Here is a 10,091-nt window from a genome sequence, read left to right on the forward strand (position 1 = left end):
CCTTATGTCCCCATCCGAGTCATGAGGCAAGCAGGTAGGAAACAGGTTGTACGCAGGATCGCAAAAATGAGTCATTTCAGAGCAGACTTTTAGGATAATGATGTCCCTTACAAGTTCCAAGCTCAGAACATGTGGCACTGCAAGATCATTATGGAAAATAACACCATTGAGCCAGACAGGTATCATGCAGGGTTTGAACCTCTTTACCCAGCATGGTTAGAGGACAATCTGAAGGGGATGGTGATGCCAGGAACTGATCGAGAGAATAGGATCATAGACGAAGAAGCTGAGGCTCAAGTCAAGTACAACAAGCTGTGCAAGAGGGTCCACGACTCTGAGAATGAGCACCGGGAAATACACGAGAAAACATAAGATTGATCAATGAGTGGAAAGAGATGCTATCACTTCCAACAGAAAGTTAGAATATCTGGAGCGAGGATTAGTGGAGCTGGAGGGTGAAGTCATAAAGCGAATTGAGGATTGTTAGAATGCTAAAGGAAGTGAAGGAGTACATCTGGCGAGAGCCTACCTGCTGCTGGGTCTGCGCAAGCTGGGGAACCTGTACGATGGAGTCAAGTAGATCGAATCTGGGGAAGGTCATTCTAGGACCAAGTGGGCTAGATTTATTTGCTTTCCTAAATGTAATAAGGCCAAGTGCCAAAAGTGACTTGCTTTTGTATTGTCTTAGTGTCGTTTTGGGATTCGTCTATTTTCACATTATGAAATAAAGCATTTACTGGCATCTAAAACGTTCTCCAAATTTACTTGTTGCTAGGCCTACCTCAGACACAATGAGGCTCCCAAATTAGGACACGAATTTACATTCCCGCAATATGTGTTTAAATACTAAAAATATTTCAGAATCCTCACTGACTTGTCTACCTTTTTGTTTTTTTTATTCTTTATTCCCATCCCTTAAGGTTGGTTCGCTCATACTGGCCTCATCAGCATATCACACCAGATCTAGAGGCCCTCCACCTCATCCTCCTCCAAGCAAAACAAAAGGCAGAGGAAAAGCAAAAATGGACGACTTAAGTGGTATCTGAAAGGAGAATATTGATAATGCAGAAACTTCAGACAGACGTAGTACCCCAGCACCGAATGATCTAGTCTTAAGGTTAGAACAAAAGAAATTAGAGCTACAAGAAGAGCTTGAGCAGGTTCGCAACTTGTCAAACTTATCACTCACCCTAAATGTTCCCGACATCAATCAACAAAACACAAAGAACCCAGCACCTCCCCAAAACACACAAAACCAACACCCACAAAATCCTCCTGCACCGGATCAATACGCAACCCCACCCCAAAATCTCAATCCCTTACCAGTACCAACTTTGCCAGAACATCACCATCAACCGATTTAGTACCCACCAACTTCCACTTATAATACTCCCCAAAATACACCACAACCCATTCTCGATCCTCAAAACTCAACCAATGACTATCATTACACCTAAGTCCCCAGCACCCATCAAAGCAACCATATATACATAGAAACCGTACCTCACTCTATATAACCAATCTCCTATACACCGGAATCCTCCGAGGACCTGCTCATTAAAAACATGGCTGAAGAACTCAAGAAGTTGACGAGTTGAGTCTCTGATATCATAAAGCTTGTGGAAAGAATTGAGGAAGGCATCAAAAACGGGATGGTAATGAATTTTGAGGCATTAAAGACCACAAACAAGGTGTTACAATCAGGCGCCATATCAAATAAGAGAGACGTTGGGGCCGTAATGGTGGCCCAGAGCCCAAAATTTTCCACTTACCTATCAAACACTCCCACCTACATATAAAACACCTCCACCCATATATCAAACACCTCCAGCCACTTATCAAACACCTTCGCCCACATACCAAGCATCACCACCTACATATTAGCCTTCATCTCCTAGATATTCCCAACCAGCCACTGTCCATCACACCTATAACTCCCAACCATCCTTTCCAATCACCTCCAACTCGCCAAAACTTTCCAAGACCAAGACCCAACTTCGACCGCAATCCACCCAGACAATACACTGCCATTGCTGGACCCATCGACCAGTTGTATGATAGGTTGAACGCCGCAGGTTACGTCACTCTTGTTCCCGCTATGGCATTAGAAAATCCCTCCCAATGGGTCAATCGGAACAAAACTTGTGCGTACTATTCCGGTATGAAGGGTCACACCACTAATGAGTGCAGAACATTGAAAGATAAGAGACAGACGCTAATTGACAATAAGGTCGTATAGGCAAAGGAAGCCACACCCAATGTCCGTAATAACCCCCTCCCTAATAATAGAGGTGGTGGGGTACATGTAATAGAAATGAACGAAGAATGGGACCCTGAGGGGTCAATTGGGCTTATTCGAGAAGGTGATGATTTTAAAGTTGCAGTCACACTTACTCCTATTGTGGTACAGACTCAGTCACCAATCGAGGTTGAGGTAGCTGCACCGGTTCCATTTGAGGTAGAGGTAGCTCCACCTACGACCACCCCTGCTCCATTTGAAGTAGCAGTGGTCACATCTTTCACAGTGACAATATCAACAACACCTCCTTTCGACTCAAAAGCAATATCCTGGGATTATGTTGCCGAGGCTTGGCGAAAGGGAAAGGCAAAAATGGAGGAATTTGATGTTGCACAAGGAATAACTAGGACTGGAAGAGTCTACACACTTGAATATTTGGGAGGACCAAGCAAGGATGCCACTACCAGGTAGCCTGTCATTGAAACAGGGCCACATGACTGTGGAGGAAAGTACAAGCAAAGGAGTATTCCATCATTAACCATTTGAACAAAACCCCAGCTCAGATATCCATTCTGTCACTGTTACAAAACTCAAAGGTGCATAAGAATGCTTTAATGAAAGTACTGAGTGAAGCTTATGTACCCAATAACATCACTGGAGGAGAAATGGCCAACATGGTAGGGCAGGTACTGGAAAGTCATAAGATCATCTTCCACGAAGATGAGCTACCACCTAAAGGACTGAATCACAACCGAGCATTGCATATTACAGTACAATTTGAAGACAAATTCATTGCCAGGGTTTTGGTTGACGGAGGTTAAAGCCTCAATATTTGTCCTTTAGACACTCTGAAAAGGTTGGACAAATATTTTCATGAAATACGGGTAGGAAGAATGAACGTGAAAGCTTTCGACGGGTCCCAAATGGCCACGATCAGGGAAATTGACCTTTGCTTGCATATGGGGCCAACTTGGTTCGACGTCGAGTTTCAAGTGCTCGATATACCGGCCTCATATATTCTTCTATTAGGCCGGCCATGGATCCATGTTGTTGGGGCCATGCCTTCCACACTACATCAAGCCATGAAGTTTGAATGGAATCATCAGGAGGTGATCATTCACGGAGATGGGAGTAACCTCATTTACACTAGTCAAACCATCTCGACTATTGGACATAGAAGAAGGCTAGGATGGGAAACCTATCACCACATTGAACGTGTCAATGCCGTCGAGAAAGATAAATGGTGGAGCAGTAAAATAGAAAGCATATTGGCATGGTCTGGGTATGAGCCCGACAAAGGGCTGGGAAGAACCTTCAAGGTATCACTAAACTAATACGGCTAAAGGGTTATGGTACTACTTTTGGGCTCGGATACCAGTACACATGGCAAGAATACAATGATTGGTCGCCTCCATAGCACGGACCGTATTACTCTCTCGAGCAACCAGTGCCACATCTAGATCAAGCTTTTCACCAAGCTGATACAATATAGGGAACTGCAGAAGAGGAAGCATTAGCTGGGTTGAAGAATCTGTTCTTGGAGGATGAAGACATGGACTGCAGTGCCATAATTGAGGAGTAGGAGGAAGAACGCCTCACTATTCAGACTGTGAAGAAGGGAGTTGTTCTCAGGAACTGGACCACCACACCGTCCCGGGCCTGCCGAGTCCTTGGGTAGCTTGGCAGATTTTATTTCTATAGTCATTCTAGGTATTTAAGGTGTTTAGTAATTTAGATTTAAAGACTTGCTTATTTCAAAATAAGTGCTCGATTCATCGAGCCACACTTGTCTGGATGTTGTTTAATTTTAATCAAATGCATTTGCTCTTTATTATTCATTACTATTTTCTACACTTTTTCTTTCTACAGTGTTATTAATACTTTTCCTGATGAACTGGTGACTGTGATATATAATGAGGCAATGCAACATGAGAATAGTGATTCAGATGAAGAAGATGAGATACCCGAGGAAGTTGTAAGGGAAGTTGAAAACTTTGAGAAAAAGCCTAAGTCCAATCTGGACGAAACCGAAGCAATAAACTTGGGCGACGCCTAGACTGTCAAGGAGACTCGCATCAGCATTCACTTATCACAAACAGAGAAGGAAGAGTACATCCGTTTCTTAAAAGAATATGGTCATATGATTATATGACCAGTTTGAGCACGTCCATAGTAGCTCACAAGTTGCCTACTAATCCCATGTGCCCACTAGTGAAGCAAAAACTCAGAAAATTCAAGCCAAATATAAGCCTGAAAATCAAGGAGGAGGTTACCAAGTAGATCAAAGCCAAAGTCCTCAGGGTTGTTGAGTACCTTACCTGGTTAGCTAACATTGTGCCAGTACCGAAGAAAGATAGGAAAGTCAGAGTATGCGTTGACTATCGAGATTTAAATAGAGCAAGTCCCAAGGATGTTTTTCCACTGCCAAACATACACATTTTGATCGACAACTACGCCAAGCATGAACTCCAATACTTTGTAGAGTGCTTCACAAGTTATCACCAGATCTGGATTGATGAAGAAGACGCGGAGAAAACAGCTTTCATCACACCTTGGGGGGTATACTGCTACAAGATGATGCCGTTTGGTCTAAAGAATGCTGGGACTGCCTACATGAAGGCCATGACAACTATCTTCCATGATATGATACACAAGGAGATAGAGGTGTATGTAGACAACGTTATTATCAAATCCAAGAGGGCCACAAATCACACAGCAGACTTGAGGAAGTTCTTTGACAAGCTAAGGAGGCACACCTTGAAGCTAAATGTCACGACCCAAATTGATGGGCCGCGACGGGCACCCGGTACCTTACTCAATCGTGTACCAACGTAACGTATCTTTCTTATTACATTATCATATACATATGACATACGGGCCTAATATGCCAACATGATCCTTTATAAACTCAAAACATAGACCGACAAGGCCGTACAATATTTTATATACACGATATATGTCTACAAGCCTCTAAGAATACATAAATATCATAAAGGTCGAGACAGAGTCCCGCCATACCAAACAATATAGGTCTAACTCATACTAACCAAACAAGCAACTCTGAAGCAAATGGAGCGCACCAACATCTTCCGCTGAGCTGATAGCCTACTTGGAGGGCTCTCGACCTGTCTATCAGGACCTGCGGGCATGAAACGCAGCGTCCCCAGGCAAAAGGGACATCAGTACGAATAATGTATCGAGTATGTAAGGTACATAAGTAAATACATCAGAGACATGGAAGAAATATAGTGTACATAACTCAACCTGCAAGTCTGAATAACTTTGTAAATCATAAATTACTTCTAGCGTCATGCATGTGCGTATGAATGTCATGTCATGCATAGGTACATGTTTCATAACATCATCAGCCTCTGAGGGCATTCCATTATATCATACTGGCCACTGTGGGAAAATCATCATCGTATACCAGCTGATCAGGTGGTGGTGCGTATATAACGCCATAACCTTTCCCATATATCATATACATATATATTCATACATGTATACGCATATATAACGCTGTTTGAATCATATTTCAGCCACTATGGGCAACAGCGTCATCATATATCAGCTGATCAGGTGGTGGTGCGTATATAACGCTGTAACCTTTTCCCATATCCCATATACATATATATACATATATATGCTTATATAACGCCGTCTGAGTCATGGGTCAATGTACATGTATAAATGCATGAAATGCATATGAAATACAATAACAAAATCTCTCGGTACGTCATAAGACCATTATACCTCTGATTAATATCATAAAGTCATTTTACGTAGTTTCTGAGACCCATGAACAGACGATGGAATAATAAGACATATGGAAATTCAAGAACATAGGCACTTCTAATACTTCTATGAATAGGGTCATATATGGAATTTGCACATTTGCACGTTTCGTTCGTATTGTATGGATCATGCCAAAAGAAATAAGGGATAGCCTTAACATACCTGAGTCGATTCTCTTGACAATCCCTCTAACACGAGTTAATTACGACCAATCACGTGATGGTAAGATCGGAGTAGGGAAAATTCGTGTGATATCTTTTGAGAAAGATTGCATCGTACTTCCTTAGAATCACAAAATCTCGCGTTACAGCTCCGGCCATCTTAAATCACGTATGCAATCTCTCTTAAATGTGATACTGTATCATCTAATCTTGTTGTCTGAAATTTCTCTTCTCACAACATCACTGTAAAAAACAAATTGATGGTGATAGCCATCGTTACATTGGATCTGGAGAATATATAAAGGTGAGCATGAATTCCATATCCACAATGTTATCAATAGTTTGTTTTCAGCTTTTGATTGTTATTATCTCTCTTTCATGTCAGATGAGTGGAAGAGCAGGACGTCGTGGCAAATATGAACGTGGTATTTGCATTATCATGATTGATGAGCAGGTGAGTTAATAGTAGTATTATCCTCTGAGCAAGCATCTTCTTAAGTACCTGCTACTGTCTTCTTGAAATTTATGTCTATTTTCTTCTACTACTTTTTTTGATAAATCAAAAGTATTTACTTTGATTTGATACCAAGTTGGTGGCGGAATTGCATCTCACTTCTACAAATACAACAAAGAATATTCTTTTTTTTTTTGATAAGTACAACCAATTCTTAATGTGTCAATAAATGACTAATGAGTCATCTCTAAACCAAAAGAGGGCTGCCACGTTGATGTTTTTACAAGGCTTATCCAAAAATGTATCCACGTATTAGTTAACTGGGTAATATTCTGTTACCCGGTAATCAACCAATTACCCGCATAATTGAGAATTTTTTCCACTTTCTTAAAATATTATTCACTTTTTACATACCTATACACCTTACTATCATGGTCATGTGGTACCTTGTGTAGTACTAGTCCATAAATACTGGGTATTTTAGCTCTGGCTGTATTTTATTCCAAAATACCAAATTTCAACGAAATCCATTTTCTTCGACTTGTTTCCCTCTCACCTTCATGAATTTATTCATCACTTACAATCCTTATAATCTCCAAATAATCTTTTCCTTGGACTGATGTCAATTACCTTACGACAAATTTAACGTACAATACTTCAGGGTACAACATCGTCATAACTTAATACTGCAAAGCATAACATCACCGTAATGTAATACTGCTGGGTGCAGCACTATTGTAAAATAATACTGTGAAGCATAACATCATCGTAATGTATCATGCAGAGGGTTACATCAACGTAATACTGCGGGGCGTAACACTAAACCCCGCAAAATGTGCATTCAGGGTTCCCGCAGGAAAGTTACTGGGATTCATTGTCAGTCTTCAAGGGATCGAGTTGGATCCATCTAAGGTCAAAGCTATTCAGGAGTTACCACCACCTAGGAGCAAAAAGGACGTGATGAGCTTCCTAGGACATCTCAACTATATCAGTCGCTTCATAGCACAATCCACAGTTATATGTGAACCCATCTTCAAGATGTTGAGAAAAGATGCCGAGACAAGTTGGACCGAGGATTGTCAGAAACCTTTTGACAAGATCAAGGAGTACCTATCCATACCACCAGTTCTAGTCCCGCCGGAATTAGGACGGCCTTTGCTACTCTATCTATCTATATTGGATGGAGCCTTCGGATGTCTTCTGGGACAATATGACGAGACAAGGAGAAAAGAGAAAGCCATATATTACTTAAGCAAAAAGTTCACACCTTACGAAGTGTGGTACTCTCTGCTAGAACGCACTTATTGTGTTTTGACCTGGACAGCCCAGAAGTTAAGGCATTACTTCTATGCCTATACAACATACCTCATATCCAGGATGGACCCTTTGAAGTACATATTTCAGAAACCCATGCCGACAGGAAAGTTAACCAAATGGCAGATACTGTTGAGTGAGTTCGAAATCATCTACGTAACTGAAAAGGCGGTCAAAGGACAAGCATTGGCAGATCAACTTGCTGAAAATCTGGTGGGAGGAGAATACGAACCCTTGAAGACGTATTTTCCTGATGAAGAAGTGTCATTTGTAGGAGAAGACATTACCGAAGCATACGATGGCTGGAGGATGTTCTTTGATGGAGCTGCAAATTTCAAAGGAATGGGAATTGGAGCAGTTTTGGTATCAGAAACGGGTCAACATTATCCGGTATCCACTAAAATCAAGTTTCTCTACACTAACAACATGGCAGAGTATGAAGCCTACATACTAGGACTCAACATGACAGTCGACATGAACATTCAGGAGCTACTGGTAATCGGTGATTCAGATTTGCTTGTGCACCAAGTACAAGGAGAGTGGGCCACCAAGAATTCCAAGATATTGCCATATCTGCACCATGTGCAGGAATTGAGAAACAGGTTCACAAAGATAGAATTCCAACATGTGCCCATAATTCAGAATGAGTTTGTCGATGCATTAGACACCTTGTCATCTATGATACAGCATCCAAATAAGAATTATATTGATCCCATTCCAGTGAGGATCCATAATCAGCTGGCGTATTGTGCTCATGTTGAAGAAGAAACAGATGGAAAACCTTGGTTCCATGACATCAGGAAGTATTTGTCAAAAGGAGAATACCCGGAGGATGCAAACCACACTCAGAAACGCACACTCCAGAGATTGTCCAATCATTTCTTCCATAGGGGAGGAAATCTGTATAGAAGAACTCCTGATTTGGGATTGCTAAGATGTGTCGACGCAAAAGAAGCTTCTAAATTGCTTGAGGATATACATGCTGGGACATGTGGCCCGCATATGAATGGTTTTGTCATGGCTAAGAAGATACTTAAGGCTGGTTACTATTGGATGACCATGGAGACATATTGCATCCAGTATGTCTGCAAATGCTTCCAATGCTAGGTACATGCCGACATGATAAAAGCGCCGTCGAATGAGCTCAATGCAACAAGCTCACCTTGGCCTTTTGCCACCTGGGGAATGGATGTTATTGGTCTGATCGAGCCTACTGCTTCAAACAGACACAGGTTTATTCTGGTAACCATTGATTACTTCAAAAAATGGGTATAGGCTGCATCTTACAAAGTTGTAACCAAGAAAGTTGTCACAAGTTTTGTCAAAGATCACATTGTTTGCCAATTTGGAGTTCCCAAGTCCATTGTTACTGATAATGCTGCCAATCTCAATAGTGATCTGATGAAAGCCATGTGTGAAACTTTCAAAATCAAACACAAAAATTCCACAGCCTATAGACCTCAGATGAATAGAGTCGTAGAAGCCGCCAACAAGAACATCAAGAAGATACTAAGAAAGATGGTAGAAAACCATAGACAATGGCATGATAAGCTACCTTTTACCTTATTGGGATACCGCACTACAGTTCACACATCAACCAGGGCAACTCCCTACATATTGATTTATGGTACCGAGGCTGTCATTCCAGCCGAGGTAGAGATTCCTTCTTTAAGAATCATACAGGAAGCTGAACTCAGCGATGCAGAATGGATACAGAGCCACTATGAATAATTGGCCCTCATAGATGGAAAAAGGATGAATGCAGTATGTCATGGTCAACTTTATCAGAATAGAATGTCGAGAGCTTTCAACGAAAGGGTTAAACCAAGACAGTTCGCACCGGGACAGTTGGTATTGAAGAAGATTTTTCCACATCAAGATGAAACCAAAGGGAAATTATCTCCCAAATAGCAAGGTCCTTACATGGTTCACAGGGTGCTGACGGGAGGAGCACTCATACTTGTAGAGATGGATGGAGAAATTTGGGTAAAACTAATCAATTCAGACGCAGTCAAGAGATACTATGCTTAGATTATTTACATTTCCTCATCTGAAGTAATTGAACTATGCTTGACCTAATTCCCGTTTAAGAGGGGATACTAGGCAGCCTTATAGGTTCGGTCATATC

This window comes from Nicotiana sylvestris, chromosome 7 (genome assembly GCF_000393655.2).
Source record: "Nicotiana sylvestris chromosome 7, ASM39365v2, whole genome shotgun sequence".
Taxonomy (NCBI): Eukaryota; Viridiplantae; Streptophyta; class Magnoliopsida; order Solanales; family Solanaceae; genus Nicotiana; species Nicotiana sylvestris.